A 15,580-nucleotide genomic window follows, 5' to 3' on the forward strand; every position below is an offset into this window, starting at 1 on the left:
TCCAGTTTCTTGAATTGAATGAATGAAAAGAGTGAGAAACAAATCCTCAGAGACAATACAGCTCAAGGTACTATCTCTGAGGATTTGTTTCTCACTCTTTTCATTCATTCAATTCAATTAGAGAACAACAGGCTGAGCGTCACATTCATTAAACACCTTTAATGAATGCTTCAAAATAGGGAATGTTTCAATATTTAGCATTTAATGATTATTAAAATACTTACATAAACACTAATGTTGCATTTACAGTCATATACAGATGCTATTTGTTGGTTTAATGAAATATCATTCAATCATTACTTCAGATTAACCCTTTATAGGCCACCGTAAACCCAGGGGCGCAACTACACATTTACTGAGGAGTATGCGGGTTTAAATTTTGTGTGATCCCTCTTATATTATATTAATTAATTAATAATAAATTAAGACAAATTTTCAGATTAATCTTATAACTTTTGACATTATGTATGATTTGAAAGTTTATTTTGATAAAAATAAAAACAAATCTAAACAGTTACATCTACATGACCACTTTCGGCTGTGGGACTGCATGTTATTGTGTTAAATGATTTTGAATTAAACAATAACAATATTATATTCGTTTAAAATGCAAAATAATGTTTTTTAACAAAACATATTTATTTATTTTTATTATTTGAAACTTTTAATAAGGATAATTTTAAAAATAGTTTTGGCACAACGGCGCCCCCCCATGTGTGGCGCCCCTATGCGCCGCATATACTGCATACCCCCTTGTTGCGCCACTGCCTAAACCCATCAGAAAAACCCTGGAGAATTACAGGACTCGTTACTTTTCCTTTGGTTTAGTCTCTATTTCAGAGGTCGCCACAGCGGAATGAACCCCCAACTATTCCAGTATATGTTTTACCCAGTGGATGCCCTTCCAGCTGCAACCCAGTACTGGAAAACACCCATACACACTCATTCACAAACCCACTCGTGCACTACGACCAGTTTAGTTTATTCAGTTCACCTATAGCGCATGTGTTTGGACTGTGCGGGAAACCAGAGGAAACCCACACCAATACTGGGAGAACATGCAAACTCCACACAGAAGTGCCAACTGACCCAGACGTGACTCGAACCATTGAGCCACCGTGCCACCTTTATTACAGGACTTTTGATCTTGATTAAAATTGTATTGTAGCGAATGTAAATAAACGCATGGTTCCTCGACAGACATTTTGAGACATGTTAGATTAAATAAAACCACATAATAACTGTAATAGAGTTCGGAATAGTTTATTTTTCTCTTCATATAGAAAATATTTCTCATACACATTACTTTCGCAGTGGAAAGCATCCGTTGTGAAACAATACGCTTCATCAAACTGAAGCAGAAACACACCAGAGAGGACATCATCTGAATAAATGCAAACATTTGCACATTATGAGCTGGGCATAGACCAACACAATCTCACGGCAATTCGTAACTTTTTCATTTAGTGGCTAATTCGTATGAATTCGTACGATCTAATTCGTACAATTCAGTACGATTTGCTCATCCCCCAATGACGGTTGGGGTTAGGGGTGGGGTCAGGTGCCACGCCTCCTTTTTAAAATCGTACCATTTCGTACGACTGAACTCGTACGAATTAGCCACTAAACTGGCAAAACGTAAAACACTTACGTTTTCTCGTGAGATCAGGCTGCATAGACAGCAGATCTGCAATAATGCAAATACAGAGTACATATACAGCAGTATATAGAGGATACATGTGTAGATCTCTATACTTAATGAACTAAAGAGTTTAACATAAACCCATTGAGAATGATAGAAATGACATTTCATTTGTTCAAATCCTCATAGAGGAGATAGACACTGATACAGGGATCGTTTTCAGACACAAGTATAATCAAAAATGATTAATTAATGCTTTTCACAATAAAAACAAATGCAGTTTCAACATGAAGCAGAACTAATACTGATTTGACTTCAGTCACATTGAGCATCAGCACAATGGTGAACATTATACCCAGAGGATATTTCCTTAAACTACAAATAGTATTTTCTCAAAATGAGAATTACAAGTCTTGAAGATCAGATGTGTCTGAACTGGAGCTCCTGAAAGTCTTTCTCAGCTTGTAGAATGAAGCCGTATAAACACCCTTTAAACTAAAGAGATTTATCTGATGATGCATCAAGTGTTTAACATTTGCTTTAATAAAAGCAACTTCTGATCAGAAATATCAATCAAAACAACAAGATTTAGTAAATAAATCACAGGTCTCCTCACAGCAATCTTCACTGAAGATCAACATTTACACACACTTTCCCACAACAGGAAGAACACACTTTGTCCAGATACAAGTCGCTGTATAAATAAGCAGCAGCAGATTCAGGATCAGCACTTAAGAGAGTGATGCACTCATGTTCGTCTCTCAGTCCTGAAACAGGACAATAAGAACAGTCACATCTCATGAAGATGCAGCTGAAGTAAGTCAGAGTTGTCTAATATAGACATTATTATCAGGATCTCTGCTCATTGAGTCTCTTCACAGAAGTCTTGATGATCAGAGCAGATGATTCTCCTGCACTCCTGAAAGTCTTCATCTCCTCATACAGCGAGAGTCTGAGCGTCTGCTGTAGACGTGGAGCTGCTGGAAGCCTCTTCAACTCCAGCTATTGTTGACTTTGCTGAAGCTCTCGTGCTCAGATGATGAAGTAAGTCTACAGCTTCTAGTTCAGCTCCAGCAGTCTTCATCTCCGCCTCTTCATCTCCTCTCTGGACAGAAAGAGCTCAATCTCAGCATGTCAAGTGGAGCGTCTCTGCTTTCTTTCTCCAGCTTGGAGGAACTCTGGAGCCAGAAGAGCTGCTGTGGAGAGCTGATCGTCATTTCTGCATCTTCTTCTTCTTTCTCAGCTGCAGATGGAGACAGACGAGCGTCAGGAAAGTGTCCTTCAGATGGAGAAGAGCCGGACGCTGCAGTGATGTTGCTGAATGTTGAGCTTTGAGATGATTGTAGGTGTTGATGTGTGGATCTGCTGGAGATCTCGGGCTCTGGTTTGCACTGACTGCAGCTCCTCTATTTATACTCACAAATCTCCATATCAATGTGTGAGGCTTGAGCTGCTCGCACTTTCTCACAGTCTGCAGCCAATGGAGGAGCAGGAGCAGACAATGAGGGACACACACATGCTCAACCCTCCTCCAGCAGGACTCAAAGCTGCCCGATGTGGGAAAGTGTTGACCTGTAGAGCTGATGCTCACATTAATGACACTTAAAAGGCACACGCTCATCATTATAGAAACACACGTGGACAGACAGCTGTCAGCTCATTCACAAGAGTGGAATCAAGAGTCACTGCATTCTTATACATGATCTGAATTACTCTGCACCTTTAAACAACATAAAAAGATTCAATCCAACTAAGTATTTTGTTGAAGTTCATGTTGTTGTGGGTTTCCTCCGGGTGCTCTGGTTTCCCTCACAGTCCAAACACATGCGCTATAGGTGATTTGTATAAGCTAAATTGGCCGAAGTGTATGTGTGTGAATGAGAGTGTATGGGTGTTTCCTAGTGTTGGGTTGCAGCTGGAAGGGCATGCGCTGCATAAAATAAATGCTGAATAAGTTGGCGGTTCATTCCGCTGTTAATAAAGGGATTAATAAAGGGACTAAGCCGAACAGAAAATGAATGAATGACATATATATTTACATATAAGCATAAAGATCCTGTCTTATCACAGAAACAAGTGCAGATAATTATCGCTATAATTTCTGATATTCAGTGTTATGATGCTGCAGTGACGTCACACACTCAAGCTGGAGTCCAGATGAAGCAGATGTGTGCTGGTCAGTGTGAGTAGATGTGATGTGAGGTTCCCACACTGACTCTCTGTGTTGAACATCAATGGAGGACAAAAGCATCAGTGAGTCCTGAATGGAGCTTTAGTGACGCTGAAGACTCTGTTCAACCTGACGTCACCAACCATCTGGAGCTCGCAAACACACCCTGACCTCACACACACCAGTCACTTATTCAACTTATTATACACTCTAGAAAATATCTGGGTTGTCTTTTACTCCTATGTTGGATCAAACATAGACTAACTCAACCATTGAGTTTAAAAGAGTCATTTAAATTCGTTTGGAAAAAGTGAATCAAAGTTTGAGGTTGTCCATATTTGACCCAGCATCGAGTTAAAACAACCCAGCATTTTTACAGTGCTGGTTAAATCTTTTAAGTTTATATGTGCAACCGGTTCTGATGTGCAGCGCTGAGTTAAAATAACCAAGCATTTTGTAGTGCTGGTTAAATCTTTAAAATTTTTGTAGTCACTTTGTTTAGAAGTGATGAAGAACTTTTTAAATATTAAGCCAAGAGTGATACCATTAATCCATTTAAAAACGACACCAATGATTTGTTCCTTTTAAAGTAGATTTATTTGTTGCGTAACTCAAGAAGGAAACTTACACAGTGGTCGTGTTGAGACTGAGTTCATAAGATGAAAGTGAGTTCACAGTCATTTGTTGAACACTATCTTAATCAAAATATGAAAAACATTGGCATGTTAAATTCATAATATTACACTACCCATTTACAATACCTTAAACACATAGGGCTCTATTTTGACGGTCTATGCGCAGAGCGCAAAACGCAGGGCGCAAACACTTTCTGGGCGTGTCAGGATGCGTTTTTGTTAATTTAAGGACGGGAAATCTGCCTTGCGCTTCGGCGCTTGGTCTAAAAGGGTTGAGTTTATTTTCTTAATGAGTTATAGGTGTGTTTTAGGAATAAACCAATCAGAGTCTCATCTCCCATTACCTTTAAGAGCCAGCTGCGTCGCGCCATAAGTGCATTCGCTATTTACAGGACGCAAAATAAGTGTAAGTGGAAAAAACGAGCATTTCACAAGCAAACAGTTAACAGTGTTTTAACAGAAAACTGTTAAACAGAGCATCTACTGCGTGAGAATGAGAGATAATGGATCACTTTCACTAGTGGATGGGGAAACCTTTACGCACAGACATCAATTAGTCTATAAATAAATAATTTTATTTGTTAAGCGCAAATATTCATTTCAAAACTATTTCTAAATTCAGTTCTAATTTCCAGCAAACGAATAAATGAACAATAATGACCAAGAGTGGTCAAAATACTGAGTTATTTCCAAATACACCTGCCATCCCCCATATGGTCTAAAACCTGACAGGTGGGCAAATCTAAGCTTGTTTTTAATAAAACAAATATAAATATGGATATAATAAATAATACTGCTAATAATAATAACATTATACAGAAGCAAATTGTTATGAATGAACTGAAAAAGCCTCCCGAGATGAAGAAGACATAAAAGCAGTGGTTTTTCATATTTATGTAGGCTAGAAAATAACATGTTTTGTAATATTTTAATCCTTTATATTTATATTCTATATCTATTCTTATTATATCCTATATATATTCTTAATATTTACATTTTTTCATATGTAAAGATATTTGCCTATTGCTCTCTTGTGTGTATTAAGCAGTGTGTAAGCGAGGCGCAACTCTGCGCTGGAGTTTAGACCGGGTTTGTTTTGGTCTAATGAAAAATCTATTATAGTTTCTCAAAATAGCAACGCGCCAGCGGTCCGCCTCAGAACGCTTCCTTTTTAGACCAGAACGCCTATGGGTGCACAAATAAGCGCAAATGCATTGCATTCGAAGTGGCCAGTGGGAGCGGCTGTCTAACCCGCCAAAGCTGAAATCTACCCGCATTTGGCGGGTGTTAATGTAAAGCCCTGCCTGTGCATACATTTGTCAATTTATTTTTATTCCGTTTACATTTTCTTTTTAATTTCCTATCATGTGCATGTTTGTCCTGTCGTTCTGTTCCACTGAGGAATCTTCTGGCATGAAAACAAACTTCTCATAAGATTAAACACACCTTGCAATACGAGAATATACAAAATATATGGGTATTTAGCATAATAAATCTATAATGGATTATGGAAAACATCACTTTTCAGTTTCTTGTGCAGCAGTTACATTTTAGGACACGTTTGTGTTTAGATGACACATGAAATCATATTCACTGTAACCATTAACATGCATATAGAGAATATAAATACAGTGACAGTGCTGGAATTCTGCTGACATCATCGTCATCAGTGACATCATCCGAGCACCTGCTAAAAATACCCATAAGTGTGTCATTTCCCTTGTGTGTGTGTGTGTGCGTGTGTGTGTGTGTGTGTGTGTGTGTCAAATATTGAGCTTGTGTCAGGGTTTAGGATGCTAATGATGCTAGAACTGAGACTCTGTTCTCCAGAGTTTCCCACACACACAACAATAGAAGTGTGTCTATTCACATGATAATGAGCATTAATGCAGGACAGACTCTCCACAAGCTTTCTCACGCCTCCGATCATCAGCACTTGATCAAATAAACACGTTTGTTCATGAATCTGAAAGTTAATTTCCTAAAATAAAATGTGATGCTGTATTCTGAGTTAATAAGATTCTACAGTTGACCTCTTGTTTGAAGTTTGCTTCTTATGCTCTGTTAATTAATTCACTCATTTCAATGACGCGTGTATAGTATATTCAAAGGAATACAGCAAACTGTATATTAATTGGATCACAAATACATTGCAGTGCTGGTAAAAGTGTCAATAATTGAAAATGCATCAATACGAAACTATTTTAAATGACAAAACATTTGCTTCTCTGCATTATCACTCAGACAGACCGTCTCATTTAGGCCGTATTGTTTGTAGTTTGCTTATTCTGACGGCGACTGCACACATTTCTTCAGCTTTATTTGAATGTTTAACCCATTTGTGCCAAAGTTTGTCTGAATGGTTCAAGTCCAGTCTCGCAGGACCACGGTGCTACATAAACAATCATAAATATGAACACAACACTGGATATAAGAGCTATTTTAAAACTGTATCAGAACAGAGCAAGACACTATTGAACAATACATTTACTATGAATAGTTAACTATACACACAACTTTAATAAGACTTTACATATTTTTGGGTCCCACTTTATATATTAAATTACTTTAATTACGGCGAGGCAGTGGCGCAGTAGGTAGTGCTGTCCAGGGGCGGACTGGGACTAAAAATCAGCCCTGGCACTGTAGCCACACCAGCCCACATTACCACACCGTCACAGCCCCACCCAAGGACACGCACATTCACTACTTATATTGGTGTACAGATGGTAAAATTATATAAGCAGTACCATATTTAAGAGATATTTAAACATTTAATGTATGTGACTGGAACAAAAGCAACCCATTTATATATGCAATCATGTCATTCATTTTCTTTTCGGCTTAGTCCCTTTATTAATCTGGGAATCAGCAACTTATCCAGCATATGTTTTACACAGCGGATGCCCTCAAAGCTGCAACCCATCATACTGGGTTACCCAATTCACAATTGGCCAACCCAATTCACCTATAGCATGTGTTTGGACTTGTGAAGGAAACCAGAAGGAAATCCACGCGAACATGCAAACTCCACACAGAAACACCAACTGACCCAGATGAGGCTCAAACCAGCGACTTTCTTGCTCTGAGGCAAAAGCACTACCTACTGCACATCACACTGACCCCTTTCGAGACTAGTTCTGTTAATTTTATGTATTTGGCAATGTCTGACTTGACTGCCTTTCCCTTTTTTTTTTGCTCTTACTGTTTGTTTGACATTCTTGCCAGATTTTGATTACATCTGGGTAGCCTCAGATTGGGTCGGCCCATCTCAAAACTGGGCCAATTGGGCCAATGCCTAAAATTTACTATTATTCTTACTATTATCACCATCATCATCATAATATTCACACCTTGCACAAGATAAAAGATGCCTACATTTGAAAAAACAATACATATGAAAAAATGAATAAATAAAATAGGTGACCGGCCCACATTTAAAAAATGGTACGGCTCTTCTGGCATTTGCCAGAATTGCCAGATGGCCAGTCCGCCCCTGGTGCTGTCGCCTCACAGCAAGAAGGTCGCTGGTTCGAACGTCGGCTCAGTTGGCGTTTCTGTGTGGAGTTTGCATGTTCTCCCTGCCTTTGCGTGGGTTTCCTCCGGGTGCTCCGGTTTCCCCCACAGTCCAAAGACATGAGGTATAGGTGAATTGGGTAGGCTAACTTGTCCATAGTGTATGAGTGTGTGTGTGAATGTGTGTGTGGATGTTTTCCAGAGATGGGTTGCGGCTGGAAAGGCATCCGCTGTGTAAAAACTTGCTGGATAAGTTGGCGGTTCATTCCGCTGTGGCGACCCCGGATTACTTAATGGACTATGCCGACAAGAAAATGAATGAATGACTTTAATTACAATGTGCTTGCACTGAAATTAACCATTGTTGAAATATTTAATCAATTGCATGCGTGTTCAATAAAAAAGGTCAGGAGAGTTTTTTCTTCAATGTCAAAACTGTTAGTAATTTACTGGATACAAGTGTGAAGTCTCTTCACATTCCAATAGAACTGATTAAAGTAAATGATCTCTATTGTACTTATTCTTATGCAAGTATCTATGGAAGGTACGGCCACTTATTATAAAGTGGGAGAAAATAGAGTACTTTCTGTATATTTTCATGCAAAGTTTGACCTAAAAATCTTAAACACACTAAAAATCTTGTCACATTTGATTTTTAAAGTACAATTGTTGCTGTTAATACACAATTAACTATGGCTTTGGAATCACAAAGTAATTAAGTAGGTGGGTTTAGGTATTGAGTAGCATTAGAGATGTAAAACAAGATCATGCAGAATATGTACTTTAAGAACTAACAAACACCCAATATCTTAAGGCAGGTAAGGTGGTCACTAAAGTAATACTTTGACAGCAGTTTCAACTAATGCTGTGGCAATATCTCCCCTATTGCATTGAAACTGGCATCAGTACAATTAAGAAATCAAATTGATCAAATCCAGTAGTGACAACTTTAATATGGAGACACACATGCTCAATCCTCCTCCAGCAGCAGCTGCTATAGCAGATCTTTAACCTGCTGGAGTCTCAGAGACACACACGTTCACACACTTCTCTATTCATCACATTAATTCAGGCTCACAATAGGAGTGTGTCTGCTCCCTCTGGACTGAACAGCTTTGTCAAGTTCAGAGACCATCAGAATTTGTGCATTTGTGGAACTGATATCCATCATTCGTCTCTAACGTTCATATTTGGAGATGAGCATCTTATGGGATTCTGGCTAAACATATGTCAGAGTAATTGGCAGTTCATTCCGCTGTGGCGACCCCTGATAAATCAGGGACTACACTGTCAAATTGCTGGGTTTTGTACAATTCCTTGTAATGTTGTGGCGACACAAATTGATTTAGTATTTAACATAAAATCAACACAGGCTCTTTGTAGACGTACCCCTGTCTACATGTCTGGAGAGCGCGAATTATGTACCCAGAGATACGTCTGGCTGCATTTTGGCTTTAAAATTAATGAGATGGGGTGGTTGGACCCGCTTACCTCTATACTGGCGGCTTTTCCGGTGCCCTGTAGCTTGGCATGTACGTTGGTGGACTTGGGACGCAGAGCGAAGTTGACTGATCAAATCAAGGTTCGACAGGGTTGGGGTCCGGTGAAGAAGAGTTCCAGAAACCAGGTAAAAACCAAGGCTAAAAAATAAAATAAATAAATAAACAAACAACCTGAAAGTGTGGTGAAATCACACAGCAGCAATAGCTTTTCAATTTGTAGATTGCTTCTGAAAACACTATCGGTTGGGTTTAGGGATGGGGGTGGGCGAATGGGTCAGTCAGTCAACAGCAAGCTGGCCTGGTTGGCTGAAGTGTAAATTGCACCCTCTGGTGGACGCGAGTAGAGGACGCACAAGAGAAATTTGAGATCTTCAAAAAGCATACACAGCGCCCTCTGGTGGATTTGCAAAAACAAAAACCACAAGCAGACGTTCCTCCGGTTATGTATTTCGCTGTCCCTAGAAATGTATTTGTATAGCCTGTCTTAAGTTTATAGTTTAAGTATTTTATTTTATAGTATATGTTAGTTATGCATAGGTTTTTTTCATAATAGCTCTTATGTCCAGTGTTGTGTTTGTATTTATGATTAATCTATGTAGCACCGTTGTCTTGTGGGACACGACATTTCGTTCCTCTGTATGTCCGCACATGTAGCGGAATGACAATAAAGCTTGACTTGACTTGACTTGACAATGTAGACCTGGGTACGTATCAACAATTAAGTCGTCCAAAAAAAATTTTGTTTTAGCATTGTGTTGTTTCAACTCATTTTAAATAAGTAGTTCAACCCAGGCTTATTCTGAAAACATAGTCCCGTGGATGTTTCTGGTGACCACTAAATACATCCCGGTAGGTATGTATTTTTGCAGTTTTTATTTTCGCGAATCCACTAGAGGCCGCTGTGTGCACTTTTTTGCATCTCAAATGTCTCTCGCGAGTGCTGTTCGCGTATGCGCTGTTCTCTCGTAAACCCACCAGAGGCCGCTGTAGAACGACCGTCTGTCCGACTGGCTTAATGATTGACATGGCGACCGGCAAATTGGCTGACCCACCCTCCTCCTTCCCTAAACCCAACCAATTTTACAGATTGATCCGCTCACCCGCTTACTTCCCCTAAACCCAATGGACAATTACAAAAGCCGTCCAGAAAAAGAAAAGCCCTCATCTGATTTTTTACTGCGTTTTCAGACTTTACCACATTCTCACCCTGTTATGAACTTGTTCATTTCATTTTTTGAAGTCTGTTTTTGTCTTAGCTGATTTCTGGAATTGCTCTTCCCAGGAGTCGAACCCAGTCGTCGTCGTGACCAACTCCTCTCTGTGTCTAACTGAGTTGTCGAGCTAACTGGCAAACTGGTTGCAGCGGAAGAGCCCTCAACACGGAGGTAAGCGGTCAGCCGGTAAGAGGCAAAAGGAACGGCGTCCTACCGCCCGTAGCGTTCGCTTAAAAAATGAAATGCAGCCATACGTACCCCTGGCTAAATAATTCGCGGTCCCCAGAAACGTCCGCAGGACTATGTTTTCAGAATGAACCTGAATTTAAGTAGTTTGAACAGACAGCAAAAGTAATTTTTTTTTGAGAGTAAGATAAAGGAAAATTAATAAACGATTGAATCACCCCCCCCCCCCCCTCTAAAAAATACTAACTTATTTCAGCCCAATTCTGTGTGCAATTTGGTCTAAACCAACTGCTAAGTTAATATTTGGAATAAAAGTAATAGGACCAAATTAAACCCAGTGTTTTGGTTAGTCCATATTTTACCCAAAATGGGTTTAAGTAACCCATCATTTCACAGAGTGTAGTGTCTTGTGCAATAGAAAAGCTGGAGTGTAGAATTTCTTAAATTTCCCATAGCCTGAAGGTGTTTTCAGAGCATATGACTTATAACCTATAACTGAACCTATTTAATATGACCTGTATCTTCTATCTATATCCTGCACTTGCTGCTATTGCACTCCTGCTAAGCTCTGATCTGCATTTCGTCTCCTTGTACATGTGTGATCACACTAAAGTTGAATGCAATCTAATCTAATATGTAGATTTATTTCCAGTAGTTGTGAGTGTGTAGTTGGTGATCTTGTGGGAATCTGGAGCGTCCCGCGTCCCCACGTTCATGCAGATGAATATGAGTGACCTTACTGGCAGATGGCAGAGAGCAGAACATCCCACCGTCCGCTCATCAACACACTATTGTCCACACACGCCGAGGCCTCTGATTGGCTGAGAGCACAGAGATACGGGTATAAAAGGAGGCTGAAGATGATGGAAATCCACTTGAAGATCAGACTTCAGCAGAATCAGCATCAGTCATGGCCACATACATGGACGTGTCTTTCCAGAGCAGCTTCAAGACTCAACATGTTCAACACGCAAGGTGAGCATCCAGGACATTACAGCATCATCTCACACTCTACTCTACAATATATCTGATGTATGATGATGATTTACTTACTAAAAATGAGCTGAAACAACACAATTCTGCAGTGTTAACTTGATTGTGTTGTGTTCAATCCACTTAAATTTGTACAAACTAATAGTCTTACTAAATTCCTTCATGTTGTCTCAACACAACTCGATTGTGTGGAACACAGCTTATTTTATTTTACAGTGAACAAAGTCTTAATAGCCGGCTGACATGAGCTAAACTCAATATTAACAGGGCTCTGATGGTTGCTTTATTAATGAGGCTGATGTAGAATCAGCTTTAAGATCTTCACTGATGTGTTGGTTTCTCTCTTTAAAGGTAAAACAAATGTGCTCATTGACTAGTTTTAAACACAAAAGTATTGCTGGTGAAATTTCCTGGGTTTGGTATATGAACTCCGGGTGTTAAAGCAAGCAGATCTGCTGTTTCAGACTCATGTCACTCAGGATCTCCCCGTAGCATCACCTTGAACAACATATTTACATTTTCATTTGTTCCTCATGTTATTCATTTGCTCAGTTATTATCTATAAAAGATAGTCTCTGTTTTTTAGTATTATCAATGTTGTGTGTCTTGTTAAATGTGTAACGAATCCCCTCAAAAGAGCACAGTGAAGTTGACAATAAGAGAAATAATGTCTGAAGTGCAGATGATTAACGTGAGCGTGTGTGTTTTCAGATGCGTTCTCACGTGTTTGGAGAGAAAGTGTGGCAGCAGCTTGGAGAAGCTCAGATGTGCTGTCGGAGAGTATCTTCAGGCCTCAGATCTGCTGGAGAGAGCCGTGTCTTTCCTCACGCTCAGAAGAGTCTTACTGTCTCATGACGGATACTCCAAATATTCCAGAGAAATCCTGCGGCTGTTTCCCGACCATGCAGAGGACGTAGCAGCGTTACTGTCTGAAGAATGAACACCGGATACTGAAACACTCAGACTGAACATCAAGAAGCCTTCAAAGAAATGTACAGTTGAAGTCAGAATAATTCGCCCTCCTGTGAAATATTTCCTAAATGATGTTTAACAGAGCAAGGAATTTCTCACAGTATTTCCTATAATATTTTTTCTTCTGGAGAAAGTCTTATTTCTTTTATTTTGGCTAGAATAAAAGCAGTTTTAAATTTTTTTTAAACACAATTTTAAGGTCAAAATTATTAGCCCCCTTAAGCAATATTTGCTTTCTATTATCTACAGTACAAACCCCTGTTGTACAATGACTTGCCTAATTAACCTAATTAAGCCTTTAAGTGTCACTTTAAGCTGAATACTAGTATCTGAATATCTAGTCAAATATTATTTACTGTCATTATGACTAAGATAAAATAAATCAGTTATTAGAGATGAGTTATTAAAACTATTATGATTAGAAATGTGTTGAAACATATCTTCTCTCTGTTAAACAGAAATATACAGGAGGGCTAATAACTCTGTCTTCAACAGTTTATAAAACACAGATGCCTTAATTTGAGTTTATTTTCTTGCTTCAAAGAATATTTTTATACTTTTTTGTTTTTACAAATGCTCAGTTTTATGCATTGTGTGCATTATTATTAGCAGTTGCACTGCCTTATAGCTCTTTTGTTTGTAAATGTGATGCTTTATGCTGATATTTGTTTAATATGCATAAAGAAATTGAAACCAAAACTCCTCTAAATGGGAGTAAATGTTTTTTTATATCAGTATTGTGATTTAACAATGATCCTATTATTCTTAATGAGGATCTCAAGCCATACATCTGGACGACAGTCCAAAATAAAATATGATTTTATACGATAATTCTCTTTTCTGTCTCTTATTTCATTTGCATTGAACACTATTTCTCATCAAAATCAATCCTTAATTCATTTTACTTTGACTTAGTCCCTTATTTATCAAGGATCGCTACATGGGAATGAACCGCCAACCATTCACACACACACTCATACACTACATCCAATTTCATTCATTCATTTATTCATTTTCTTTTCAGCTTAGTCCCATTATTAATCTGGGGTCGCCACAGTGGAATGAACCGCCAACTTATCCAGCATATGCTTTACGCAGCAGATGCCCTTCCAGTATCGGGAAACACCCATACACACTCATTGACACATATGGACAATTTAGTTTATTCAATTCACCTAAACCGCACGTGTTTGGGAAACAGGAGCACCTGGAGGAAACCCACGCCAACACGGGGAGAACATGCAAACTCCACACTGAAATGCCAATTAATCCAGGCAGGACTTAAACCAGCAACCTTCTTGCTGTGAGGCAATTGTGCCACCGTGTAACCCCATGCTATTTAGATTTTTTTTTTTTTTTTTTTTGCTGTTAGAACATTTGCCTTAAATACACCATCAAAACCAAGCTCTGAATCAGATGAATATTTTTAATTTGATGTCCGTAAGTGTGTCAGGGCTTACTCACACTATGCCATCCGTACCGTGCCCAGGCCCGTTTCCCGGATCGTTTGAGAAGTGTGAGTGCGCTGAATCGGGCTCAAGCACGGTTCATTTGGCCGGCCCTGGCCCGGTTGGAAGAGGTGTGCCTGAGTGCGGATCACTTGGGCTGGGTACGCTTGTGTGTGAGTGCAAAACGCGCCAAAGCCCGAAACTGAAAGCGAGACGTGACTTTTAAGGGACTGTTTCATATGGATTTATTAATCATTCTTACTGTTCAGTGATCGCAAACTGCCGTAGTTTATTAAAGACGCAAACCTCTCACTGCACGTCAGCTGCGCGCCTTTAGCAAACCTCCTCATTCCTGCAGCATCAGAGCTTTATGATTGTTTATGAGCGCCAAAAGTGGCGGATCTGTCCGGTGAAATATCTGACTGCGTGTCCCCGCATCCCTAAGGACTGTTTGGCGAAATATTTGACTGCATGTCACTGCATATCAAACGACTGAAAGGATATAACTAGAGAAATCTCCACTGTGCTACTTGGTGAGAGCGTATGGCAAGCCGTTTTAGCATTTAAACCTTGTTCTGACTATCCATAAATATATTTAGAGATATCTCTAATTATATTTTGACTAGTCATAATTATAATTCGACTAGTCAGATTGGAGATATCTGCAAATATATTATGACTGACTAGTCATATCCCTCCATTGAAAAATATTTGCAGATATCTCTAAATGACTTTTGACTAGTCACAATTGTAATTAGAGATATCTCCAAATGAATTTTGACTAGTCAAAAATCCAATTCAAGATATCTACAACTGTAATTCGACTATTAGTAAATTAATTAGAGATATCTTCAAATATATTTGTAAATATCTTTAAATATGATTAATTAAAGATATCTCCAATGTATTTTGACTAGTAAAAACTCAGTTAGAGATATCTGCAAATATTTTTCAATGGAAGTCAATGGAGGAATATGACTAGTCATAATATATTTGCAGATATCTCCAATCTAATTTCGTACTAGTACAATTGTAATTGCAGATATCTCTAATTGTCATTCTGACTAGTGGAATTAAAATTATGACTAGTCAAAATGTAATTAGAGATATCTCTAAATATATTTATGGAGTCAGAACAAAGATTTAAATGCTAAAAAGGCTTGCCATAGAGAGCGCTTCACTGAACAGAGCAGCAGCGATGACGTAAGCGTGCCGAGGCCCGATATGGTGTGAGCGCGGGCCGTCGGGGAAGACGGGAGGGGGGACAAGTGTGCTTTGGCCCGGTTCGAGGCAACTGTACCT

General features: G+C 39.1%; 1 pseudogene across 1 annotated transcript; it reads left to right on the top strand.

Annotated features, from left to right (window-relative positions):
• Positions 1–2,994: 2,994 nt before the first annotated feature.
• On the top strand, positions 2,995–13,661 carry LOC147834914 (uncharacterized; annotated as a pseudogene). The gene is made up of 4 exons (XR_015502189.1): positions 2,995–3,026; positions 3,113–3,206; positions 11,535–11,840; positions 12,570–13,661. The product of XR_015502189.1 is annotated as an uncharacterized LOC147834914, transcript variant X1 (transcript).
• The last annotated feature ends 1,919 nt before the right edge of the window (positions 13,662–15,580 follow it).

The sequence above is a fragment of the Danio rerio genome, chromosome 11 (genome assembly GCF_052040795.2).
Source record: "Danio rerio strain M-AB ecotype USA chromosome 11, GRCz13ab, whole genome shotgun sequence".
Classification (NCBI taxonomy): Eukaryota; Metazoa; Chordata; class Actinopteri; order Cypriniformes; family Danionidae; genus Danio; species Danio rerio.